We start from the raw sequence: 27230 nt of genomic DNA, 5'->3' as shown, positions 1-27230 counted from the left end.
ATTCCTCAATCATACAAGTATTTCACACCATTTTAAAGATACACTTCTTGTTAATCCCACCACAGTGTCCGATTTCAAAAAGGCTTTACGATGAGAGCACACCAAACAATTATGTTAGGTCAGTACCTAGTCACAGAAAAACACAGCCATTTTTCCAGCCAAAGACAGGAGTCACAATAAGCAGAAAGAGATAAAAATTAATCACTAACCTTTGATGATCTTCATCAGATGACACTCATAGGACTTCATGTTACACAATACATGTATGTTTTGTTCGATAAAGTTCATATTTATATCAACAAATCTGAGTTTACATTGGAGCGTTAAGTTCAGTAATGTTTTGCTTCCAAAACATCCGGTGGTTTTGCAGAGAGCCACATCAATTTACAGAAATACTCATAATAAACATTGATAAAAGATACACAAATGTTATGCATGGAACTTTAGATACATTTCTCCTTATTAATGCAACCGCTGTGTCAGATTTTTTTAAATAAACTTTACGGAAAAAGCACACCAATAATCTGAATACGGCGCTCAGACACAAAAACAAGCCATACAGATACCCGCCATGTTGTGGAGTCAACAGAAGTCCGAAATAGCATTATAAATATTAACTTACCTTTGATGATCAGAATTCACTCCCAGGAATCCCAGTTCCACAATAAATGTTTGTTTTGTTCGATAAAGTCCATCATTTATGTCCAAATACCTCCTTTTTGTTCGCACATTTAGTTCACAAATCAATATTCACGACGCGCAGGCCAGACGAAAAGTCAAAAAGTTTGTTACAGTTCGTAGAAACATGTCAAACAATGTATAGAATCAATCTTTAGGATGTTTTTAACATAAAACTTCAATAATGATTCAACCGGAGAATTCCTTTGTCTTTAGAAATGCAATGGAACGCAGCTACCTCTCACGGGCGCACGCCTGACTGAGCTCATGGCCTACCAGACCTCTGGTTGAAACAGCTCTCATTCTCTCCTCCTTCACAGTAGAAGCCTCAAACCAGGTTCTAAAGACTGTTGACATCTAGTGGAAGCCTTAGGAAAGTGCAATCGGACCAAATGTACACTATCTTGGATAGGCAAAGAGTTGAAAAACTACAAACCTCAGATTTCCGACTTCCTGGTTGGATATTTTCTCAGGTTTTTGCCTGCCATGGGAGCTCTGTTATACTCACAGACATCATTCAAGCAGTTTTAGAATCTTCAGAGTGGTTTCTATCCTAATCTACTAATAATATACATATCTTAGCTTCTGTGCCTGAGTAGCAGTTTACTCTGGGCACCTTATTCATCCAAGCTACTCAATACTGCCCCCCAACCATAAGACGTTAAGTCCTTATTATTTCCTGAATTATGGAGAAGAATTGCAAATCCCACGTGTCAGAAGATGAAAGTGCTGAATAGTACTTAATACCAGCTACGAGTGACTGCTACAAATCAGTGCAGAATTCCCGAAAATGTATTACATCTTGGAGCGACGGACATAAATTTGCAATACTCATTAATGTGTAAAGGAGGAGGTATTATGGAAAGTGTGGACTGTCCTAAAGAAGAAGGTTGAGTGACAGTGAGACATATTTCAGCTCTGAATGGTCAGTGGTGCCTGGGTCTGTCTCTGTACCTGTGGTATGAGACAGTCTAACGTGTCATACTTCATCCTCCAGCCAGACAACAGTCCATCACAGGCCTGATGATACCTCCCATCCATCTGCCACCAAGTGATGGACTGCTACCACTCTTGGCCTGAGAACACATGCTATATGCCATCTCAGAGGTGGGGAATATGTGCTTGTCAAGAATAGGGCAGCAGGTAGCCTAGTGGTTAGAGCGTTGGATTAGTACCGAAAGGTTGCAAGATCAAATCCCTGAGTTGACAAGGTAAAAATCTGTCGTTCTGCCCCTGAACAAGGCAGTTTACCCACTGTTCCTAGGCAGTCATTGAAAATAAGAATTGGTTCTTAACTGACTTGCCGAGTTAAATAAAGGTAAAATAAAAAGGGCCCTCAAGGCTTTACATTGGAGAGAGAGTCTACTGGACCGGACAAAGACCCATATCAACAGAGATTCTCCATGAACGTGAAGAGCATGTTAGAACGGGACCTTTTCACTGCCATAGCTGGAGGCAACATATGGTCTCTACAGAAGAGGAGATAGTTCTGTGGATGAGACTCTGGTGTTAAAGCAGTAGTGCGCATGTGGCTGGAGGGGTCTGCTATGAAATGAAGACGTTTTTAAAACAAACAAAAAAGTAAGAAAACAGGAGATGATGCAAACGAGAAAAGAAACAAAGTTTAAAACTGATCTTGTTTATAAAAATATAAAAATAAGAGTGGGGAGGCATAGTGGCTGATGAATTTCACCCTTCTTGTGCAGTCAGCACCACACATGAATCAAGACCCCCTCCTCTAACCAATTACAACCTCCCACCACAGCCAGACAATAAGGCCTCAGGACACTGGACTGCACTTAACCACAGCACAACAGCCACAGGAAGCAACACAAAACAATTGAAATGGATAAAGAATACAAATAGCAAATAAAGCTCTGTGCTGTATCTTGATAAGGATTTGTCGGTGAAGGCCAGCAGTGACTTGCAGTGATTTACAGAGAGTTGGAGAGAGCCTTTCATCTCTGACAGAGAGAGCAGAGATGGAAGAAACCATTTTGCCAACAAGGTTTTGTGATGGTAATGACAAATGGGATGGGGAATGGGGTGGCATCACACTGGCAAGCGATGCCAAGGCCAGGACCGGAAGGGAAGGCTGACAGAGGGGCAGAGCTGGAGGCACGAGAGGCATGGCTTGTGTACAGTATGGGGGGGGAGGGAGGAACAGAGGGAGTGTGGGTCAGGGGAGAAGGCATCAGGTGCCATGTGCTGTAGAGTGACTCAGACCCAGTGTTGGCAGGGCCTTAGGAGCAGGAGGGCACAGGGGGGGGGGGCAGAGAGAGAGACGGAGGAATAGACAGAGCGACAAGAGGCACTGCTGCAAGAGATAACACTTACCTAGTCACTCGCCATAGAATTACACACACTGCACCATCTTACTATGGGACGGAAAATGAGCCTAGAGACAGGGACAAGGAAGTGAAAAGGCCAAAGGAAAGCTCATTAAAATAAACGCTGCAAATTCAGAGCCTTAGACGGACGTTTTTAGAGCTATAGGAAATGGAGAGGGGCATCTGGAGGTAGTCTGCATGTGGTCAGTGAGTCATGTCGCCATAGCTGACTGAACTGGCAGGTCAACACACAAATCTCCTCTCCTGAACAATGAACTTCACAGAGTCAATAAACTAGGCTTTAGATTGACAGATGAAATGTATACCGACTACCGGCATAACACCATTTTGTGATGGTTGGTGGTGTAGCTAGTACACACACACACACACACACACACACACACACACACACACACACACACCTTTGAAAATTGTTGTGACAGGATATATTAATGGGGATAATGTCAGTTTTCACTAATCAAAGGCTATTTCATTCATGGCTTCTGACTGAGACTTGAGGACAACATCACTAATAAAGCAGTTGGGATTGTGATTCAATTCAAATCCATTTTGGGCCAGCTATTATAATCCTCAGAACCAATGACAGTGAAATCATGTCCTTTCAAATCCCTAGCCCTCAGCGCCATCTGTGTTCAGTGATCTTTCATTTGAAAGGCAGTTCTGCTATTAATAAGGTTTGGTGTAGACGGAGTCAGTGCCCACGGGCCAGCCAAGCACTCAGGTGGACTTATTTAGGACTGTCAAGGAGACACAGGAAGCAAAGCACTCCCTGCCAAGTACACAAAGGGGAAAAACAAAGGCAATATAGGTAGAGTTCCATGTCTTAGGAAGATTGACTGGCACTTGGTTTCGATGCATTTAATTCTACATTCAAGATGCTCTACTGATTTGTTCATCTCACTCTTCCCTGCGCTGCACTGAAATAGATTTTTGTCTATGCATGTTCTTTCCTGACCCAGAGTGCTTACGTTTCAAACGTATGCAATAAAAGTATCCATAGTGAGAACAAACCCTGTCATGGAGAAAACATTATTTTCCTTCCCTCTCTTCGCGGTGTGATGATGATTTTGTTCTGGCAGAGTGACACCCTCAATCATGACTTGGAGTGTTTCATTTTTGACGACAATGACATTCTTAAGCTTCAGCCAGTTCTTGCCTCAATATCAGACAACGGTGAGCAACACCAAACCTGACACAATCACACACTTGAGTGAAATGCAATAAACAATAAGTCAAGAGATGAAAACTGCAAAAGTGACCAGGCTGAAGACGGATACAAACACTGATTTATTCTATTACCCCGGCTGAAAGGGTACACACTCTCTCCACGGACCATTAGAGCACTTCTGGAAGCAAGAGACAAGCGAACAGACCCCCTAGGGACAATATCCTATCTGATAACAGTGACAGGAGAACATGTCGTAGTTCTGTTTTTGCCATAATAATTAGTCAACATGAGGTTTGTTGCCAGGTGAACACACAGTAAGATTGTGTCATTGTGTCCATCTTTGAAAAGCGAGTCAGGTAAAGAGCTGTTTATGTCTTGAAGGGGCAGGGTTGTATTTTAAGACAGGCTTGTACAAGCTTAGAAGCCAATAGTGAGGGTAGCATACAGTTTTATATGATTATTCATTATGATAATGTATGGGGATAATAATACATTTTATTTTGTAAAGTGGTTACTTGCATTAAGCACAATACAACTACATTTCCAGTCACCTCCTTGTTTGAAGGACAAGTGGCTAAACAGGTTAATGTCAAGTCCTGCATGTTTTCAAAAGGCTCAAGGAATGTAGGCTTACAATGAACACCGCAATGGCTGCTACTGTAGGCTGTATCATAGAACAGCTTTCAATAGCTATTTCCATGTTAAAATGTTATGGGATGCATTTCTCCATTGTTTTTGATGGCAGGCCACTCTTGTAGGGCCTGTATTATGATCAAATAGCAACAGTAGTCTACTTTGCCACTTAACTTAAAAAGCGGGTACAGCCAGTGTTCACAGTAAAAGCGCCGGAAGTTCAGAATTTATACAAGGTTCAAGTTTGTGCTCAGCAGACCTAATAATTTGCTCAGTGCCGAAAGAAATGATGGAACATTGATGGTGACCCAGAAAAAGAGAAGGCTCAAAGGACACCATCCGTTTCTCATCATGTCCCAATGTCAGGGCCAGAGGGCCTGGAAATCTCCTGCCGCCTCCTCTCTCACATTCTCCATCTCTCTCTCTTCCTCTTCACACAGTAGGTACCTCCAGCAGGCCATCCCACTCCAGACAGCCATGTGGCTACAGTAATGAGCTCCCCAGCCGAGCAGGCCACCTCCTGTGCATGGTGGGGAGGTGAGCTCATTCACTGGAGTGCTGGGAATGACTCACCTGTCAGTTCAATCACCATGGGACTAGAGTCATCAAAGTGCTGGAGAAGAAGACTTTCGGGGTTTGGTGCTTTTGTTGAAAGTGCAACAGTATGGCTCCTAAGGCCCTCGCAGTTTGGTTATAGAAAGGGAGATGTTGTGTGATCATGAAATATACTAGTAGTGTTGTGGGAACTACAAATTCATTGATATCAATCAAACTTAAAAACCCAAATCATTGGGTTGTTTAATCTGCCGGTGTCCATAATCTCTCCAAAGATCATGGTGGAAAAAGTGGCTGACAATCAATGTCAACAAGTAATCCATATTTTATGTGAAAGATTTGTGTGTAAGGGAATCGTGTGTATGCAACAGCCTTTGATTAGCTTTGGCTTGCGTCATCTTTGAGTCAATCCGTTGGTCTGGTTAATCACTGCATGTGTGAGTATTTCACGTGGGCACTTCAGCCATTACAGTTGCCCCACATAACACATCTCTGATCCATGCACCCATTTGAATAATTAATCACCATATTGGTTACCTCATTCTGGAGGGGTCAGCCAGTTACCACCACCACACAGCTGTCTTGGTGCTCGAGGATAGGTTGGTTACAGGGATTGGATTCAAATCATAGAGTACTGCATCACTTGACTGCTACAAAGCTGTTTGGCATCTTGCTTTTATATTGCTTAGTGTTCTGGCCATTGTGTTATTTCTGGTGTTTGGGTGGAGGCAGAGGCAGAGGGGGTTAATGGATGAAAACACAGAAGCCAGAGACCACTCATGGTTAATTCTCTATGGTCGTGGTCATGAGAATGACATGTGGTCATGCAGCCTGGAACACTGTAATCCACCCACCATCAAAACAGCCGAACAAGGATTACTATTCCCAATCCCCACAGTCCCAAGATCCCCAGCCATTTGTTTCAGATGTTAATCTTCATTCCGGACAGATTTCACATGGAAAAACCTACATGGGTGGGAGGAGGGAGATAGGATTCCATTCTGGCTCATTTCTGACTAATGAGAACAAATGATAAAATACATTAAATAACAATTCAACTGAGGTCACCGGTTTCCTTTCAACTTCCTTCGAAAGAAAAGGGAAAACAAGAGAGGTTGGGTGGATGCGGTTCTACTGATTTATACAGACACAGTGGAGCGAGGTACCATCTTTTAGAATGTGTTTGTTGTGTTTAATTTATGGAAGACTGCTTGACAGGATATCAGCATCTCGCATGGAACAAATCAGCAGGTGCACAAGCGGATAGGCAAACCAGGCTGGACGACTGCTACAAACCAAACATTCACATATTTGAATAAAAATGCCAGGTCCATTGATTTGCCTTCAACCAAATTCCATCCTACTCAACACATATTCATTGTTAAATATTCAGACTCCTTTCATTCTCAGAACCATCACTATCTCTACTCTGGTGGTATTTCCTGTGATTCAGATAGCGAACGGGTTTGTCCATTCAGAGTGACTGTACGACTGGAACCATTATTTAGAGGCCAGTGAGAGCAGGTCTGTGGTTACAGCCCTTACATTTACATTTACATTTAAGTCATTTAGCAGACGCTCTTATCCAGAGCGACTTACAAATTGGTGCATTCACCTTATGACATCCAGTGGAACAGCCACTTTACAATAGTGCATCTAAATCTTTTAAGGGGGGTGAGAAGGATTACTTTATCCTATCCTAGGTATTCCTTAAAGAGGTGGGGTTTCAGGTGTCCCCGGAAGGTGGTGATTGACTCCACTGTCCTGGCGTCGTGAGGGAGTTTGTTCCACCATTGGGGGGCCAGAGCAGCGAACAGTTTTGACTGGGCTGAGCGGGAACTGTACTTCCTCAGTGGTAGGGAGGCGAGCAGGCCAGAGGTGGATGAACGCAGTGCCCTTGTTTGGGTGTAGGGCCTGATCAGAGCCTGGAGGTACTGAGGTGCCGTTCCCCTCACAGCTCCGTAGGCAAGCACCATGGTCTTGTAGCGGATGCGAGCTTCAACTGGAAGCCAGTGGAGAGAGCGGAGGAGCGGGGTGACGTGAGAGAACTTGGGAAGGTTGAACACCAGACGGACTGCGGCGTTCTGGATGAGTTGTAGGGGTTTAATGGCACAGGCAGGGAGCCCAGCCAACAGCGAGTTGCAGTAATCCAGACGGGAGATGACAAGTGCCTGGATTAGGACCTGCGCCGCTTCCTGTGTGAGGCAGGGTCGTACTCTGCGGATGTTGTAGAGCATGAACCTACAGGAACGGGCCACCGCCTTGATGTTAGTTGAGAACGACAGGGTGTTGTCCAGGATCACGCCAAGGTTCTTGGCGCTCTGGGAGGAGGACACAATGGAGTTGTCAACCGTGATGGCGAGATCATGGAACGGGCAGTCCTTCCCCGGGAGGAAGAGCAGCTCCGTCTTGCCGAGGTTCAGCTTGAGGTGGTGATCCGTCATCCACACTGATATGTCTGCCAGACATGCAGAGATGCGATTCGCCACCTGGTCATCAGAAGGGGGAAAGGAGAAGATTAATTGTGTGTCGTCTGCATAGCAATGATAGGAGAGACCATGTGAGGTTATGACAGAGCCAAGTGACTTGGTGTATAGCGAGAATAGGAGAGGGCCTAGAACAGAGCCCTGGGGGACACCAGTGGTGAGAGCGCGTGGTGAGGAGACAGATTCTCGCCACGCCACCTGGTAGGAGCGACCTGTCAGGTAGGACGCAATCCAAGCGTGGGCCGCACCGGAGATGCCCAACTCGGAGAGGGTGGAGAGGAGGATCTGAAGGTTCACAGTATCGAAGGCAGCCGATAGGTCTAGAAGGATGAGAGCAGAGGAGAGAGAGTTAGCTTTAGCGGTGCGGAGCGCCTCCGTGATACAGAGAAGAGCAGTCTCAGTTGAATGACTAGTCTTGAAACCTGACTGATTTGGATCAAGAAGGTCATTCTGAGAGAGATAGCGGGAGAGCTGGCCAAGGACGGCACGTTCAAGAGTTTTGGAGAGAAAAGAAAGAAGGGATACTGGTCTGTAGTTGTTGACATCGGAGGGATCGAGTGTAGGTTTTTTCAGAAGGGGTGCAACTCTCGCTCTCTTGAAGACGGAAGGGACGTAGCCAGCGGTCAGGGATGAGTTGATGAGCGAGGTGAGGTAAGGGAGAAGGTCTCCGGAAATGGTCTGGAGAAGAGAGGAGGGGATAGGGTCAAGCGGGCAGGTTGTTGGGCGGCCGGCCGTCACAAGACGCGAGATTTCATCTGGAGAGAGAGGGGAGAAAGAGGTCAGAGCACAGGGTAGGGCAGTGTGAGCAGAACCAGCGGTGTCGTTTCACTTAGCAAACGAGGATCGAATGTCGTCGACCCTTTCAAAATGGTTGACGAAGTCATCTGCAGAGAGGGAGGAGGGGGGGGGGGATTCAGGAGGGAGGAGGTGGCGGCAAAAGGCTTCCTAGGGTTAGAGGCAGATGCTTGGAATTTAGAGTGGTAGAAAGTGGCTTTAGCAGCAGAGACAGAGGAGGAAAATGTAGAGAGGAGGGAGTGAAAGGATGCCAGGTGGCAGTGGCTGCGTTGTTGACACTACACTAATCAAGTCGTTCCGTTGAGTGTAATAGTTTCTACAGTGCTGCTATTCGGGGTTGTGATTACGTTACGTTGCATTAAAAGAACGACAATAGCTGGCTAGCTAACCTAGAAAATCGCTCTAGACTACACAATTATCTTTGATACAAAGACGGCTATGTAGCTAGCTATGAAGCTAGCTACGATCAAACAAATCAAACCGTTGTACTGTAATGAAATGAAATGAAAATGTGATACTACCTGTGGAGCGAAGCGGAATGCGACCGGGTTGTTGAGTGCGGAAGTTCTATTCGGTAGACGTTGGCTAGCTAGCAGTGTCTCCTACGTTAAGGACGACAAATAGCTGGCTAGCTAACCTCGGTAAATTAAGATAATCACTCTAAGACTACACACTCTAAACTACACAATTATCTTGGATACGAAGACAGCAAAGACAACTATGTAGCTAGCTAACACTACACTAATCAAGTCGTTCAGTTGAGTGTAATAGTTTCTACAGTGCTGCTATTCGGTAGACGGTGGACGTTTGCTAGCTGGCTAGCTGCTGGGCAGATAGCAGTGTAGACTACGTTAGGACGACGAAATACACTAATTACGCAATTATCTTTGATACAAAGACGGCTATGTAGCTAGTTAAGAAGAAATTGCTAAGATTAGACAAATCAAACCGTTGTACTATAATGAAATGTAATGAAAAGTTATACTACCTGCGGACCGAAGTGCGGATGCGACCGCTCGCTCCAACCCGGAAGTCGGTCAGCCCAACCCGGAAGCCCATCAGCCCTGTAGTGACTGATGGGTGTGAGCTGGGAGACTGGGTCAATGTGTGATGAACACTGAAGCGACAGTGTCTCTCCCAGCTGGCCACTGGCACGCAGTGGAGGGACGTGCCAGTGGCCAGCTGGGAGAGACACTGTCGCCCCAGCTCACACCCATCAGTCACTACAGGGCTGATGGGCTTCCGGGTTGGGCTGACCGACTTCCGGGTTGGAGCGACAGGAGGAGTGTGAAGGTATAGTGGCGAACACAGAAACTATGATCCACTTGGCTCTGCCAAGGCTGTTCATCACTGGGCTGTTGCTTTCCCTCATACTCATAAGTGATACTGATGATGAGCCTCAATAGTATGCATTGAGATTGTGAAAACAAAAAAACAGGGTTATTCCCAACTCCGAGCATGCGCTGACCAACTGGCAAGTGTCTTCAATAACATTTTCAACCTCTCCCTGTCGGAGTCTGTAAAACCAACATGTTTCAATGTCCCTGTGCCCAAGAACAGGAAGGTAACCTGCCGAAATGACTACTGACCCATAGCACTCACGTCTGTAGCCATGAAATGCTTTGAAAGGCTGGTCATGGCTCACATCAACACCATTATCCCAGAAACCCTAGACCCACTCCAATTTGCGTACTGCAGGAACAGATCCACAGATGATGCAATCTCTATTGCACTCCACACTGCCCTTTCACACCTGGACAAAAGGAACACCTATGTGAGAATGCTATTCATTGACCACAGCTCAGCGTTCAACACCATAATGCCCTCAAAGCTCATCACTAAGCTAAGGACCCTGGGACTAAACATCTCCCTCTGCAACTGGATCCTGGACTTCCTGACGGTCCACCCCCAGGTGGTAAGGGTGGGTAACAACACATCCGCCACACTGATCCTCAACACGGGGCCCCCTCAGGGGTGTGTGTTGTCCCCTCCAGTGCTCCCTGTTCACTCATGACTGCAGAGCTAGGCACGACTCCAACAACATCATTAAGTTTGCTGATGGCAACAACGGTAGGCCTGATCACCGACAACGATGAGACAGCCTATAGGGAGGTCAGAGACCTGACCGTGTGGTGCAAGGACAACAACCTCTCCCTCAACGTGATCCGCAAGGCACTACAGAGGGTAGTGCATACGGCCCAGTACGTCACTGGGGTCAAGCTTCCTGCCATCCAGGACCTCTATACCAGGCGGTGTCAGAGGAAGACCCTAAAAATTGTCAAAGACTCCAGCCACCCTAGTCATAAACTGCTCTCTCTGCTACCGCACGCGGTACCGGTGTGCCAAGTCTAGGTCCAAGAGGTTCCTAAATAGCTTCTACCCCAAGCCATAAGACTCCTGAACATCTAATCAAATGACTACCCACCAGACTATTTGCATGGCCGCTCCGCAAGGAAGAAGCGACTGCTCCAAAACCACCATAAAAAAGCCAGATTATGGTTTGGAGCTGCACATGGGGACAAAGATCGTACTTTTTGGAGAAATGTCCCCTGGTCTGATGAAACAAAAATAAAACTGTTTGGCCATAATGACCATCGTTATGTTTGGAGGAAAAGGGGAGGCTTGCAAGCCCAAGAACACCGTTCAATCGTGAAGCATGGGAGAGGCAGCATCCCGTTGTGGGGGTGCTTTGCTGCAGGAGGGACTGGTGCACCATGAGGAGGTAAAATTAGGTGGATATATTGAAGCAACATCTCAAGACATCAGTCAGGAAGTTAAAGCTTGGTCCAAATGGACAATGACCCCATGCATACTTCCAAAGTTGTGGCAAAATGGCTTAAGGACAACAAAGTCAAGGTATTAGAGTGGCCATCATAAAGCCCTGACCTCGGGAATTGTTGTGAAAAATTGAGTTGAAATGTAGTTGGCTAAGGTGTATTATGTATGTAAACTTCCGACTTCAACTGTACATCCAATAGGCCATAAAAGCCCATGAGGGATGTATAAACCCAAACTGATGGTGATAACAAGTCAATTGATTCATTGAACATGGTGAGGGCAAGGGGAACAAGGAGAGAAATGAGAGGAGAAAGTGAGAGTGCGATTAAAACGACGGCCAACACATGAGAAGGAAAGAGGGCTTATGGGACAGTACTCTCAAACGTTCTGGCACTTTGCGTCTGTCAAGATGAAAGAGAGACTACCTCCGACATCATTAATCACCAAAATGTATTACTATCACGCAGCCATAATTAAAAAACGAAATTAATTACTAAATAAATTGATGCTTAAATAGAAAAGATTGCCTTGCCGAATTTCCTAAACAACCAACACCCAGCCCTTGCTCTAATGAAAAAAATGAAAGCAATTAAGTAACAAGGCTATATTTTGCCTCAGTCAAATTATTGAGACAAATTGAATTAAATGATTTAGGGATACAAACATTAGGCCTCTCCATGATAATCTGTGTGCAGAGGAACACCACAGACTGTCACAAAAGTGTATCAAGCTCATCCATGATCACATATTCAACAAGGGTAGAAGGGTACTAACACAGTGTAGGAGGATTGGGATGTTTCTACTGCATGGACCAAGGGGCCCAATTCAGTGTCAAGAGGCATAAATCAAACACCATTCAGTATTTGCAGCGAGGGGGAATGTTTGAATTAAAATGTATCAAGTACAGTTTTCACACCATGAACATTATTCACAGAGCAAAAATTTTTTTATGTTGTAGATATTCAGTTACAGAGTTTGATTAAGATAGGCCTAAAGTTTTCAAAATCAGAAGCACGCTTCTCATTGGTGTCACCGTAACTGCACACAGACGATCTTTAAAACTTAAACTAAGGGCTCAGACACGTCAATAGCTTTTGCTGGCCGAGAGTGTTTAGCACCTCTGAAATTAATTTGCGAACTGAGTGCGCACCTATTTTTAGGAATGACCCCAATTAGTCGACTGGTCGATTGTTTGGTCGTTAAGTTGTTGGTCGACCGAGATTGCTTTAGTAGAGACATAACATAACATATAGCTCAAAAAAATAAAGGGAACACTTAAACAACACAATGTAACTCCAAGTCAATCACACTTCTGTGAAATCAAACTGTCCACTTAGGAAGCAACACTGATTGACAATACATTTCACATGCTGTGAAATGAGACGGAGTCTACAACCCACACAAGTGGCACAGGTAGTGCAGCTCATCCAGGATGGTACATCAATGCGAGCTGTGGCAAGAAGGTTTGCTGTATCGGTCAGCGTAGTGTACAGAGCATGGAGGCGCTACCAGGAGACAGGCCAGTACATTAGGAGACGTGGAGGAGGCCGTATGAGGGCAACAACCCAGCAGCAGGACCGCTACCTCCGCCTTTGTGCAAGGAGGAGCAGGAGGACCACAGCCAGAGCCCTGCAAAATGACCTCCAGCAAGCCACAAATGTGCATGTGTCTGCTCAAACGGTCAGAAACAGACTCCATGAGGGTGGTATGAGGGTCCGACGTCCATAGGTGGGGGTTGTGCTTACAGCCCAACACCGTGCAGGACGTTTGGCATTTGCCAGAGAACACCAAGATTGGCAAATTCGCCACTGGCGCCCTGTGCTCTTCACAGATGAAAGCAGGTTCACACTGAGCACATGTGACAGAGTCTGGAGACGCCGTGGAGAACGTTCTGCTGCCTGCAACATCCTCCAGCATGACCGGTTTGGCGGTGGGTCAGTCATGGGTGGCATTTCTTTGGGGGGGCCGCACAGCCCTCCATGTGCTCGCCAGAGGTTGCCTGATTGCCATTAGGTAATCCTCAGACCCCTTGTGAGACCATATGCTGGTGCTGTTGGCCCTGGGTTCCTCCTAATGCAAGACAATGCGAGACCTCATGTTGCTGGAGTGTGTCAGCAGTTCCTGCAAGAGGAAGGCATTGATGCTATGGACTGGCCCGCCCGTTCCCCAGACCCGAATCCAATTGAGCAAATCATGTCTCGCTCCATCCACCAAAGCCACGTTGCACCACAGACTGTCCAGGAGTTGGCGGATGCTTTAGTCCAGGTCTGGGAGGAGATCCCTCAGGAGACCATCCGCCACCTCATCAGGAGCATGCCCAGGCGTTGTAGGGAGGTCATACAGGCACGTGGAGGCCACACACTGAGCTTCTTTTTGACTTGTTTTAAGGACATTACATCAAAGTTGGATCAGCCTGTAGTGTGGTTTTTCACTTTAATTTTGAGTGACTCCAAATCCAGACCTCCATGGGTTGATAAATTAGATTTCCATTGATAAGTTGTGTGATTTTGTTGTCAGCACATTCAACTATGTAAAGAAAAAAGTATTTAAGAATATTTCATTCATTCAGATCTAGGATGTGTTATTTTAGTGTTCCCTTTATTTTTTAGCAGTATATATAATATATATATCTCATGTCAGTGAACTAATTGATTGTGGAGGCCTAGACTAAAAGCCAATGTATGCTTGATTCAAAAATGTGGTTGGAGGCTCCATATGGCGTGTGTGAAGCAATAGAGGAACCTCCAGAGGCCAAATCGAGCTCTGTACCTCTTCACCATGCGCCTCCCAAATTGTTTAACAATGCAGAGGGCTCTGTACAGCTCCGCATTGAGATGGTAGGTGGGCGTGGTACATCCTGTATAAAAACAAACTCACTTCCTTGACAACAGCTGTGCATTGCTCTGAAGGGCAAGAAGTATGAATGCCCTGACTTCTGCTGAGGCCATTCTTGCCCTGACTTCAGCTGAGACCATTTCACCGTAAATGCATCATGGCCAATGCTGACGACTGATTGACCATGTGCCCAGATGCACAATGCACTTCCCTCTCCAGAATGCACTCTCTCCAATTCACACAAAGAATGCACTGTGTGTGAATTGTTAACGTTCGATTGCTAGTATATGTCAATTCCCCATTACATACGGTGCATTCAGAAAGTGTTTAGACCCCTAGACTTTTTCCACTTTGTTATGTTACAGCCTTTTTCTAAAGTGGATAAAATAGTTCCCCCCCCCCTCGTCAATCTACACACAATACCCCATAATGACAAAGCAAAAATATATTTTTTAGAATTTTGGCAAATTTATTAAAAATAAAAATCACTTTTCCATAAGTATTCAGACCCTTTACTCAGTACTTTGTTGAAGCACCTTTGGCAGCCATTACAGCCTTGAGTCTTCTTGAGTATGACACTAGGCACACATGTATTTGGGAAGTTTCTCCCATTCCTCTCTGCAGTTCCTCTCAAGCTCTGTCAGGTTGTATGGGGAGCGTCGCTGCACAGCTATTTTCAGGTCTCTCCAGAAATGTTAGATGGGGTTCAAGTCTGGGCTCTGGCTGGGCACTCCAGGACATTCAGAGACTTGTCCCGAAGCCACTCCAACATTGTCTCGGTCATTGTCCTGTTGGACGCTGAACCTTTGCCCCAGTGAGGTCCTGAGTGGTCTTGAGAAGGTTTTCATGAAAGGATCTCTGTACTTTGCTCCGTTCATATTTCCCTCAGTCCTGACTAGTCCCCCAGTCCCTGCCACTGAAAAACATCCCCACAGCATGATGCTGCCACCACCATGCTTCACTGTAGGGATGGCGCCAGGTTTCTTCCAGACGTGAAGCTTGGCATTCAGGCCAAATAGTTCAATCTTGGTTTCATCAGACCAGAGAAATCTTGTATCTCATGGTCAGAGTCCTTTATGTGCCTTTTGGCAATCTCCAAGCGGGCTGTGCCTTCTACTGAGGAGTGGCTTCCGTCAGGCCACTATCATAAAGGCCTGATTGGTTAAGTGCTGCAGAGATGGATTGCCTTCTGGAAGGTTCTCCCATCTCCACAGAGGAACTCTGTAGCTCTGTCAGAGTGACCATCGGGTTCTTGGTCACCTCTCCCTGACCAAAACCTTTCTCCCCCGATTGCGCAGTTTGGCCGGTCGGCCAGATCTAGGAAGAGTCTTGGTGGTTCCAAACTTCTTCAATTTAAGAATGATGGAGGCCACTGTGTTCTTGCGGACCTTCAATGTTGCAGAAATGTTTTTGTACCCTTCCCCAGATCTGTGCCTCGACACAGTCTCGGAGCTCTACGGCCAATTCCTTCAACCTCATAGCTTAGTTTTTGCTTTGCCATGCACTGTCAACTGTGGGAACTTGTATAGACAGGTGTGTGCCTTTCCAAATCATGTCCAATCAAATTAACTTACCACAGAATAAGGCTGTAACGTAACAAAATGTTTAAAAAGGGAAGGGGTCTGAATAGTTTCTGAATGCACTGTTATCACCAGTAGTACATGTAAGGTAAATTCCTGTAATTATTTTGATCTACAATGTTTGTTACTTTGGGTATGGTAATTTAATTTAATGCATTCAATATTATTCCAGTCTTCCTGTTCTCATTGTCGAAGTGAACACATTGTTTGCAGAGTGCACAACCTATGCTACTCTTGGTTTGTTTAATTCCATTTACAGGTTCTGTCAATTTAGTCATTGTATTTTGTTTGGAGCGCTCCTGTCAATGTTGAGTAAGGATGCACACACATAGAAGTAGGCCTATAGGCCACCTGGCCTGCGCACAAATGTAGGCATATAAATATTCCCATTTGGAGATCTGATAGTATTGCTGATTGGCTTAACACACCACCACTAATGAGTGATGTTTTCTTCACCTAAAACAGCAAGCAAACAAAGTCTATTTTTACATCCATTTACAGCTCTCTCCCTTTCGATAACCACTTGGCATGAAAGGGAAAAATATCATGCCCTTGATCCAGTGGAAAAGTCAGAAAACAGGCTTCTTATCAGTGCTGGACTTAGGTTCTGGTACTCATTGTAGTTGGTACGGTTTATATTTAGGTGCAGGAGTTCCACAATCATTTTGAGCTAATATTCTATAAGAGGAAAAGCTCTCAGCTCCGGTAAGCTCCAGCCGAAGTCGAGCACTGCTTCTTAGCCTTCAGCTGTGTCTGTATCGAGCTCACTGGCGCAGGAAACTGAGGGCCCAGAATATTTTATTCAATGTTGCAAGTTCAGTAGCGCAAGCTTTGGGCCAGACCCAAGTTAATAGTTGATACCATGTTTAAACTTTGTTGCAGACAGGCCATGTGTAGCCAAAGTGATTTAAAGGATAAAAACATTGCAGGTAGAAATATCCAGATTTAAAAAAAAATATATATATATATATATGTTTTTATATAGGCAATTTCTGCATAGTTAGAAATTGCAATAGAGGTTACTTTTTTAGGTTTGTATCATTTTCATTTAGATAGAATTTTGAAAAACCACATGACAATGATTGAGATACGTTGAAGACGTCATTATAAATAGAATCGCATGACAAATGTAGGCAGTCTGACGTCTACAGCGGGTGGTCCCTAAAACAGCGTGCTGAACGATCTGCAGACGAACGCTAGATCCACATTCGGTGTGACGTGTGTGTGTGTGAGCCCCAACTCCTGCAGTCTTCAGAAGAATACATTCGTAGAGCTGCATCGAACAACTTGTTTTGATCCCCCCCCCCAAAAAAAAAGCAATTCTGCTATACAAACACAAAATACATAAATGACTTGAAGGGATGTTAGGCCTGGGCTCATTCATTATTTTCCCCTCAGTGAGTGTAGGAGAGACACACAGAGACAGAGGCTTTATTGGGTATAAAGGAGAGCTTATCTTGTGGTAGCAGCAGCCTTGCCATCCCCCTGTGTGACGAACAGGCATAGACTCATCAATGTCAGATCTCCTCTCCATCAACTGTGGATGCATCACTGGCCCTGCAGGCCCAGAGGTCACTATCAGGCAAGCGGAAACTGAACACTTCCAAAATAAAACAGGGATGTAAAACCACCCGAGATGAATAAATAACACAGTCTCTCTCTGTAGACATGGCTTGTGTGTGAAAGTCCACCTTCAGGAGGTCAGTGAGCCAGGCTGGGACTATGGACGGGTTGGAACCTTGTCAGATAGAATGGGTCAGTGTCTCTGACAGGATCTTTATACAGAGGTGTGTGGACCTAAGTAGCCTGACATACAGGGTTCCCACTGTTAAGTTCATGTTTTAAGTATCCCTATATTTCTGTTATTACGGGGCTATCACTCAGTCAAGAGTGCGCCTACGCAGGGAGTCTTGTTGTTGATGGACCTAGCCTTGAGTGGAATGGCTACCTTGTAGTGTGTTCATACAGTATAGTAAACTTTTAAAAAGTTGAACCTTGCCGTTGTGTCATTTCAAGTTAACAATGGTAGTAGAGGATGGCTAATAACTACAATATGCCACCTCACTTCGACGAGAAGAAGTAGTACGAAAGTTGGAAAATGAACTTGGAATCTGGACACGCGTTATTTATCTGGACGCGCCTCCCGGGTGGCGCAGTGGTTAAGGGCGCTGTACTGCAGCGCCAGCTGTGCCATCAGAGTCCCTAGGTTCGCGCCCAGGCTCTGTCGTTACCAGCCGCGACCGGGAGGTCCGTGGGGCGACGCACAACTTGCCTAGCGTCGTCCGGGTTAGGGAGGGCTTGGTCGGTAGGGATGTCCTTGTCTCATCGCGCACCAGCGACTCCTGTGGCGGGCCGGGCGCAGTGTGCGCTAACCAAGGTTGCCAGGTGCACGGTGTAGCCTCCGACACATTGGTTGGCTGGCTTCTGGGTTGGATGCGCGCTGTGTTAAGAAGCAGTACTAAGAAGCAGTACGGCTGGTTGGGTTGTGTATCGGAGGACGCATGACTTTCAACCTTAGTCTCTCCCGAGCCCGTACGGGAGTTGTAGTGATGAGACAAGATAGTAGCTACTACAACAATTGGATACCACGAAACTACAACAATTGGATACCACGAAATTGGGGAGAAAAAGAGGTAAAATAAAAAAATAATAATTATATATATATTAATCTGGACGCGAAAAAGCAAGCACTTGCGGTGGTATTATCACTGGAGGGAAGAGCGAGAGATACAGCACTAAAAATATCCGTTGAGGATTTGAACAAGGATGATGGTATGGAAACTTTGATCAGAGCACTGAATTCTGCATTTATAAAAGAGAAAGACCGTGCCTACAGTGTTACGAGAGATATTTAGTTTGCAATGACGGTCTACATCATTGATTTTGAACAGAGGTACGATAAGATACGCAAGTACCACATGGTTCTCCTGGATGCAGTGTTATCTTTCAAGTTGCTGGATACTGCCTGTCTAGATGGTAGGGAGAAACAGTTGGCTTTGACTGCTTGTACTGTGCTGACTTTTGCATCAATGAAGTCGGCACTAAAAATATTTTGGGGTGAAAAGACGTCTGTCGCACCAATAACAGATGGAATGCAAGTGAGTGATGCAGCATATTACACCTAGCAGCAGAGAAAAGGCTCCAACAAGTCACGTTCTCAAGACAACCAGAAGAGGGCGCCATTTCCCGGCACAAATCCACTGGACAAATATGGAAGGAGAACAAAATGTGCTATTTGTCAAAGCACTTACCATTGGGTTAGACTGTCCTCATAAAAATTAACAAGTTAAACTAACAGAGGAAAATGTAAACACAAAGATAGAGCAGTGTAACATTACACTGTTTTCAAATGAATCTGATACTGAGATCAAATTTGGAGATGGGAGAATTGTCCATTCTACCAAGAGTTAAGATACCAGCTAAAATTGGTCAGACTAAGTGTCACATTGAAACAGAGGTGGTCCCTACAGATATCCCCTTACTATTAAGTGAAGCTTCCCTCAAGAAGGCAGGGGCTGTACTAGATGTAAAAAATGATAAGGCAGTGATGTTTAAACAACCAATGACTCTTGTACTTACTACCTCAGGCAACTATTGTGTAAACATTTTAGACAAAGACATCACACAGAGTCCATGTAGAAATGAGATTCTGATTGACACAGAGCACATGGAGATTCTGACATTCACAGAGTCAGTTAAGAACACATTCTTATTTTCAATGACGGCCTAGGAACAGTGGGTTAACTGCCTTGTTCAGGGGCAGAATGACATTTTTACCTTGTCAGCTCAGGGATTCAATCTTGCAACCTTACGTTTAACTAGTCCAATGCTCTAACCACCTGCCTCACGAGGATCCCGCCTGTTACGCGAATGCAGTAAGAATGCATTAAACTTAATCAATCATAATCACTAGTTATAACTACACACGGTTGATGATATTACTAGTTTATCTAGCGTGTCCTGCGTTGCGATCCCCGTACAGGGATCAACGTCGGGGGAAACTTCAGTGACAACTAAAAATACGTCGTAACATGAAACATTCTTGAAAATGCAAGTGTCTTACACCCTTCAAAAGATTAGAATCTTGGTAATCAAACTACGTTTTCCGATTTAAAATAGCTATTACAGAGAACAAATGCCATGCTTTTGTTTGAGAAGAGCGATCAACAACAAAAAACATTTTCCGCCATGACAGTTTTTACACATTCACATCTGAAGGTAAAATTATGACTTACATTCTGATATCTTGCTCTTATTTCTCTTCCTGAGGGTCCCAGTGATCAAATGAAGTGGCGTTTTCTTTGATAAAATCCATTTTTAAAGCCTAAAACGAAACATTTTGTAAACCGTGTGTCGTGAATTCCATCTCTCAACTTTCTACAGAGCATTCGACGTAATTACACACAGTAAACAATCGTTTATCTAGTCATAGTTGGTTTCAGTGCAAACCTCTGGATGTTTGCAACACAGCCAAACTTGATTGTTTTTTTTTTGTGGGGAGTATTGACCGAAGTGAACTGATTTGAAAACAGCGAGCAATGACTTCATTGTGCACCAATAATTTGAGCTGTGTGTGTACACACACACACAGCTCAAAAAAATAAAGGGAACACTTAAACAACACAATGTAACTCCAAGTCAATCACACTTCTGTGAAATCAAACTGTCCACTTAGGAAGCAACACTGATTAACAACACATTTCACATACTGTTGTGCAAATGGAATAGACAACAGGTGGAAATTATAGGCAATTAGCAAGACACCCCCAATAAAGGAGTGGTTCTGTAGGTGGTGACCACAGACCACTTCTCAGTTCCTATGCTTCCTGGCTGATGTTTTGGTCACTTTTGAATGCTGGCGGTGCTTTCACTCTAGTGGTAGTATGAGACGGAGTCTACAACCCACACAAGTGGCTCAGGTAGTGCAGCTCATCCAGGATGGTACATCAATGCGAGCTGTGGCAAGAAGGTTTGCTGTGTCTGTCAGCGTAGTGTCCAGAGCATGGAGGCGCTACCAGGAGACAGGCCAGTACATCAGGAGTCCGCCTCCGCCTTTGTGCAAGGCACTGCCAGAGCCCTGCAAAATGACCTCCAGCAGGCCACAAATGCACATATGTCTGCTCAAACGGACAGAAACAGACTCCATGAGGGTGGTATGAGGGCCCGACGTCCACAGGTGGGGGTTGTGCTTACAGCCCAACACCGTGTAGGACGTTTGGCATTTGCCAGAGAACACCAAAATTGGCAAATTCGCCACTGGCGCCCTGTGCTCTTCACAGATGAAAGCAGGTTCACACTGAGCACATGTGACAGACATGACAGAGTCAGGAGATGCCGTGGAGAACGTTCTGTTGCCTGCAACATCCTCCAGCATGACCGGTTTGGCAGTGGGTCAGTCATGGCGAGGGGTGGTATGTCTTTGGGGGGCCGCACAGCCCTCCATGTGCTCGCCAGAGGTATCCTGACTGCCATTAGGTACCGAGATGAGATCCTCAGACCCCATGTGAGACCATATGCTGGTGCTGTTGGCCATGGCCCTCCCAATGCAAGACAATGCTAGACCTCATGTGGCTGGAGTGTGTCAGCAGTTCCTGCAAGAGGAAGGCATTGATGCTATGGACTGGCCCGCCCGTTCCCCAGACCTGAATCCAATTGAGTACTTCTGGGACACCATGTCTCGCTCCATCCACCAAAGGCACGTTGCATCACAGACTGTCCAGGAGTTGGCGGATGCTTTAGTCCAGGTCTGGGAGGAGATCCCTCAGGAGACCATCCGCCACCTCATCAGGAGCATGCCCAGGCGTTGTAGGGAGGTCATACAGGCACGTGGAGGCCACACACACTACTGAGCCTCATTTAGACTTGTTTTAAGGACATTACATCAAAGTTGGATCAGCCTTTAGTGTGGTTTTCCACTTCAATTTTGAGTGTGACTCCAAATCCAGACCTCCATGGGTTGATAAATTTGATTTCCATTGATCATTTTTGTGTGATTTTGTTGTCAGCACATTCAACTATGTAAAGAAAAAAGTATTTAATAAGAATATTTCATTCATTCAGATCTAGGAAGTATTATATATATATATATATATATATATAAAATACTTCATATATATATATATACATATATATAAAATACTTCATATATTCCATGTCAGATATATATATTTTCCATTCAATTGGAATGGAGTAGAACAACAAACACACACATGGCCACTGCGTCTGGGGGAGGGCAGGCCCACAACAATGTCCAGAGTTGAATGGAACAGCACTTCACCTTAGTGACTGTTCCCTCTGCTCTATACAATACATATCTGTTTATTTTATGTGATGATAAAAGGCTCATACAATACAAATCTATGTTTTCCTTCACAGTGATAGTGACTCTGACTGGGAGGCCCCGGTGCCAAGGTGCCCATCCCCCACTAAAGCGGGTTCATCCAGCCGGACTCCTGCTGCCTCCAGCTCCACACCTACCCCCGCCCGGCGGTAGAGGGGCAATGGCACTCTGTGCTGGAGGAGGCTGTGGAGCCACATGCTCCAATATTCCGACCAAAAAGGCCACCAGGACCTCAGCTCGACATGACATCAAAATACAGCCCCATGCAACTTTTTCAATTGTTTTTCACCCCAGCAGTTGTTGATTCCCTGGTGTGTAATACTAACAAGTATGGGGCTAGGAAGCAAGCAGGAAAGAAAGAAGCATGGAAGCCCATTTCCATGTCAGAACTTTTCTGCTACTTTTCACAGGTAATTTACATGGGGCTGGTGAAGTTAAAAACCCTAAAGGATTACTGAAAAACATCCCCACTCTATCACCTGCCTTTCCCCCCCACTGTCATGTCCTCTACAAGGTTTTTAAGTATCTCACGGGCACTTCACATCAGTGACCCAGAAGTTGATGAGGAGAATGACAGGAGGATAGGCACCGCAAGGTTTGACAGGCTCTGCAAAGTCAAACCTCTCTACCCCAGCTTGGTTGAGGCCATAGATGAGAGGTTGGTAGCCTCAAAGCCCAGAATTGGCCTAAAACAATACATGCGTAACAAACAAACTAAGTGGGGTTACAAGCTGTTTGTTTTGGCTGATTCTGTGTGTGCCTACACATGCAATTGTTTTGTCTATGAGGGGAAGAACACTTGTGCGACTGATAACGGACTCCAATTACTCTGTAATGGAGTTATTGGATTTTCAGGGCTACAAACTCTTTGTGGACAACTTCTACACAAGCCCTGCCCTGTTTGCAGACCTGAGGAAGCGGGATGTGTGGGCTTGTGGCACCATTCGGACCAACAGAGTGGACTTTCCGAAGACCAAGGTAAATGACATGCATAAGCGGGATGAGCGGGGTACCATGCGATGGATCCGTGAAGATGGCCTGCTGTTTGTGAAGTGGATGGACACCAGAGAGGTGGTGATGTGCTCCACTATCCACAAGTCCTTCAGTGACGATCACGTCGTCAGGCGTGTGAAGGACGCTACTGGGGCATGGACCACCAAAAATGTCCCCATTCCTGCAGCCATCAAGGACTACAACAATAGCATGGGAGGTGTAGACCTATCAGACGCACTGATACTACAATGTTCTACATAAGACAAAGAAATGGTACAAGACATTGTTTTACCATTTCATTGACATTGCTGTGGTGAATTCCTTCCTCCTGCAGAAGGAAATGGCGAAGACCTGTGGACAGCCCCCCATCTCACAGCTAGCCTTCAGGGAGCTGCTCATCTGGGAGCTTGCTGGCTATAGCAAAAATGCCAATGCATCACATTCTGCCCCCTCTACCTCTGCCAGCTCTACTCCTGCCTCCAGTGGTGTTCATATGCCACAGTTCATTACTGCAGGCATGACTGTGCCTCGGGGCCAAAAGGGCAAAGCATGGAGCTGTCGTTGTGTTCTTTGTCACATGAAGTCCCCCATCACCTGCACCAGTTGTTCAGTTTGCCTCTGCTTTACATCAGAAAGAGACTGCTATGGGACATGGCACAGGTAACAAAATATTGTGTAGAGGACTTCCAAACCCCTGTTATTTTTTAAATATATTTTTTTCTAATATTTAAAAAAACATTTGTATATATTTTTGTGTGTGTTAGAATTGCTTTTTGATATGTTGTATATAGTTATTTGCACTGTTGTATATAGTTATAGGTAATTTCACCAATTCGGCCAACTTGTGTGGGACACCTGGATGACTCCATGCTAAATGTCATGTAGCTCACCCATTCCTGAAGTTATCAGTCTGAAACTTGCACACCTACAGTTGCCCTCTGGTGTTATCCATCAAAATTATCTCCAGCATCCTATCTGACTGTGTGGCTATTCTAGTACATATGAAAGATGATGCTACAACAATAAAAAACTATAAACTTATGCTCTTTCTTTCTCTTTTCTTCCACCAGATCTACTGTGTTATATTCTCCTACATTCAATTAACACAAACACAAACTTTAGAATGTTTCCATTCAAATGATAACAAGAGTATGCATATCCTTGCCTCTGGGGCTGAGCTAAAGGCAGTTAGATTAGGGTATGTCTTCGGCCAGAAATGGAGAACAAGCGATGCAGCCATAAGAGGTTAATGGGTGAAGGAGGAAGATTCTCACCTATCTGTTGGCAGTCAAAAAGGATCAGAAGGGTTGTCCGAAGCACACTTGCTGGAGAAACCCTTGCTCTTGCGGATGGAATTGACAATGCAATCTTTCTTGCAACTCTGTTGTGGCAGTGTAGCCTAGTTGTTAGAGCGTTGGACTAGTAACTGAAAGGTTGCAAGTTCAAATCCCCGAGCTGACAAGGTACAAATCTGTCGTTCTGCCCTTGAACAAGGCAGTTAACCCACTGTTCCTAGGCTGTCATTGAAAATAAGAAATTGTACTTAGGGGGCAGCATTTTCACTTTTGGATAAATAGCGTGCCCAATTTCAATTTCCTGCTACTCATGCCAGGAATCTAAGATATGCATATTATTAGTAGATGTGGACAGAAAACACTGACGTTTCTAAAACTGTTTGAATCATGTCTGTGAGTATAACAGAACTTATGTAGCAGGCAAAACCCCGAGGACTAACTGTTCAGATTTTTATTTTTTGCCTCTGACTGTTCCCTGTCTTTGCCAAGGGATATTTCTTAGGAACCTGTTTTCAGTTCCCACCCGCTTCCACTGGATGTCACCAGTCTTTGGAATTTGGTTGAGTTTATTCATTTGTGCAACGAAGAAGAAGCACATCCTGGAACAACTTTACACTATTGAGAGTTGCGCAAGACGTGAAAAGGAGCATGGTTTGTTTACTTCCTGTATTGAACACAGATAGCCCCGTCCACAATTTGATCGATTATTAACGTTAAAAATACTTAAAAGTTGTATTACAAAAGTAGTTTGAAATATTTTGGCTAAGTTTATAGGCAACTTTTGAAATGTTTTGTAGTGACGTTGCGTTTTTTCTGGATCAAATGTATCAAATAAATGGACATTTGGATATATATGGACAGAATTAATCGAACAAAAAGGACCAATTGTGATGTTTATGGGTCATATTGGAGTGCCAACAAAAGAAGCTCGTCAAAGGTAATGCATGTTTTATATTTTATTTCAGTGTTTTGTGTAGCTCCTGCAGGGTTTAAATATGCTGCTTTCTTTGTTGACATTGTGCAGATAATAGCTTCTTATGCTTTCGCCAAAAAACTTTTAAAAATCTGACATGTTGGCTGGATTCACAACGAGTGTAGCTTTAATTGAATATCTTACATGTGTGATTTAATGAAAGTTTGAATTTTATATATTTTTTTGAATTTGCCACGCTGCATTTTCCCAAGTGGGATGCAACTGTCCCCTATACCATAAGAAGTGACGTGCCTAGTTAAATAAAGGTAAAAATACATTTTAAAAAGAGCTTACCACTGGTGAGACAAAACGGCACATTCTACCTGCAGTGTGTCACTGACACACTGCATCAACACATTAGTTGATGCTGTGAAGTCAACCAAGTCTGTCACAGAGAAAATACTTTGTCTTGAGATTAGCAGCATCAAGGAACTTATTCATGCACAGAGAATCCAGCGGATTCTGTGGTCGACCACAAAGGAACAGCTTGCTGACTGTCTGACTAAAAAAGGAGCATCCGGTCTTGTGCTCCTACAGGCTCTCAATAATGGAAAGTGGCAGCTTGAGTAATACAAAACTGTCACACAACCAATTTGTAATGACGAACTTGAATAATACTTGGACATTTAATTATGTTGTTGATGTTTTGTCTTTAAAGAAAAGGAGGAGATTGTTAAGTTGATGTTTTAAGTACCCCTATATTTCTGTTATTCATGGGCTATCACTCAGTCAAGAGTGCGCCTGTGTGGGAAGTCTTGTTGTAGATGGACTTAGCCTTGAGTGGAATGGCTACCTTGTAGTGTGTTCATACGATATAGTAAACTTTATTAAACTGGAACCTTGTCGTTGTGTCATTTCGAGTTAACACCCACTGGACCTCCACGTGTTACAGCTGACCCACAAACACTCAATGACGCACCCAGTACACAAGGACTCTACCCAGAAGTGAGCTTGCCTCAATAACTGTCTAAAATATGACCTTACAATGCTAAATTAGAAAATTGCAACTTTGACAAGGCTACAAGGAACACATTTAGTATAGATTCCATTAGCTTCACACTCACCAAGGTCAAGCTGATGTCCAGATGTATGAGCCTAACGGTTAGCTCATGGCTACCATCACTGTGAAATGTGTGAAAATAATAAAAACAACCTCACTCATCTTTCTCATACACAGCTCGCACTCAGTGGAAGTGGGATATACTCAACACAGACACTTTTACTGTTAATTAAGTAGATGACCCAGGAGACAACCGTCTAGTATCTATGCAATTAAAGATGACTGTAATGAGAGGAAGGATGGCAGCAGCCAGAGAATGGGATTGGACAGGACATGGAGGAGGGTGAGGTAAGTGTAGATGGGATATTTTGCCACCTGCCTGTGACTATTCAACACATCAGAATTGCTCAACACTACAGTAACGCAGTTGAGCCCAATTCCTCTTCACTTTGTCTCAGTAGGAGATGACAGAAAACTAATGAAGGAAGTTGAAGCAGATGTCAGTAAAATCAAAGGAGTTGAACCTGTGGCATTTCAATGTACACACCGCTGTAGGGCAACATGAAGACTAAAGCATGCAGATAGATGCATCTTTATTTATTTCACTGCAGTACTAATAAATCACGCTGGCTGGGCTTGTCATGGCCAGCTAGTATTTGTCAGGCCAAGACTCACAATCCACCAGCATTCCTAGGTCAGCATCCAGTCTCAGGACAGTCTGACAGAGAATCCATGTGTAGGCCTAAACTTTTTAAAAGGCAATCGCTCAA

General features: G+C 44.7%; 1 protein-coding gene across 1 annotated transcript in view; it reads right to left on the bottom strand.

Moving 5' to 3' along the window:
• LOC124015474 (transmembrane protein 104-like) overlaps nt 1–27230 on the bottom strand; it is a 92240-nt gene that overhangs the window by 22177 nt on the left and 42833 nt on the right. The gene's annotated exons all lie outside the window — the stretch shown is intronic.

This window comes from Oncorhynchus gorbuscha, linkage group LG26, assembly GCF_021184085.1.
Source record: "Oncorhynchus gorbuscha isolate QuinsamMale2020 ecotype Even-year linkage group LG26, OgorEven_v1.0, whole genome shotgun sequence".
Taxonomy (NCBI): domain Eukaryota; kingdom Metazoa; phylum Chordata; class Actinopteri; order Salmoniformes; family Salmonidae; genus Oncorhynchus; species Oncorhynchus gorbuscha.
The sequence above is the reverse complement of the archived record's forward strand: the minus strand, read 5'-3'. Positions and strand labels throughout refer to the sequence as shown.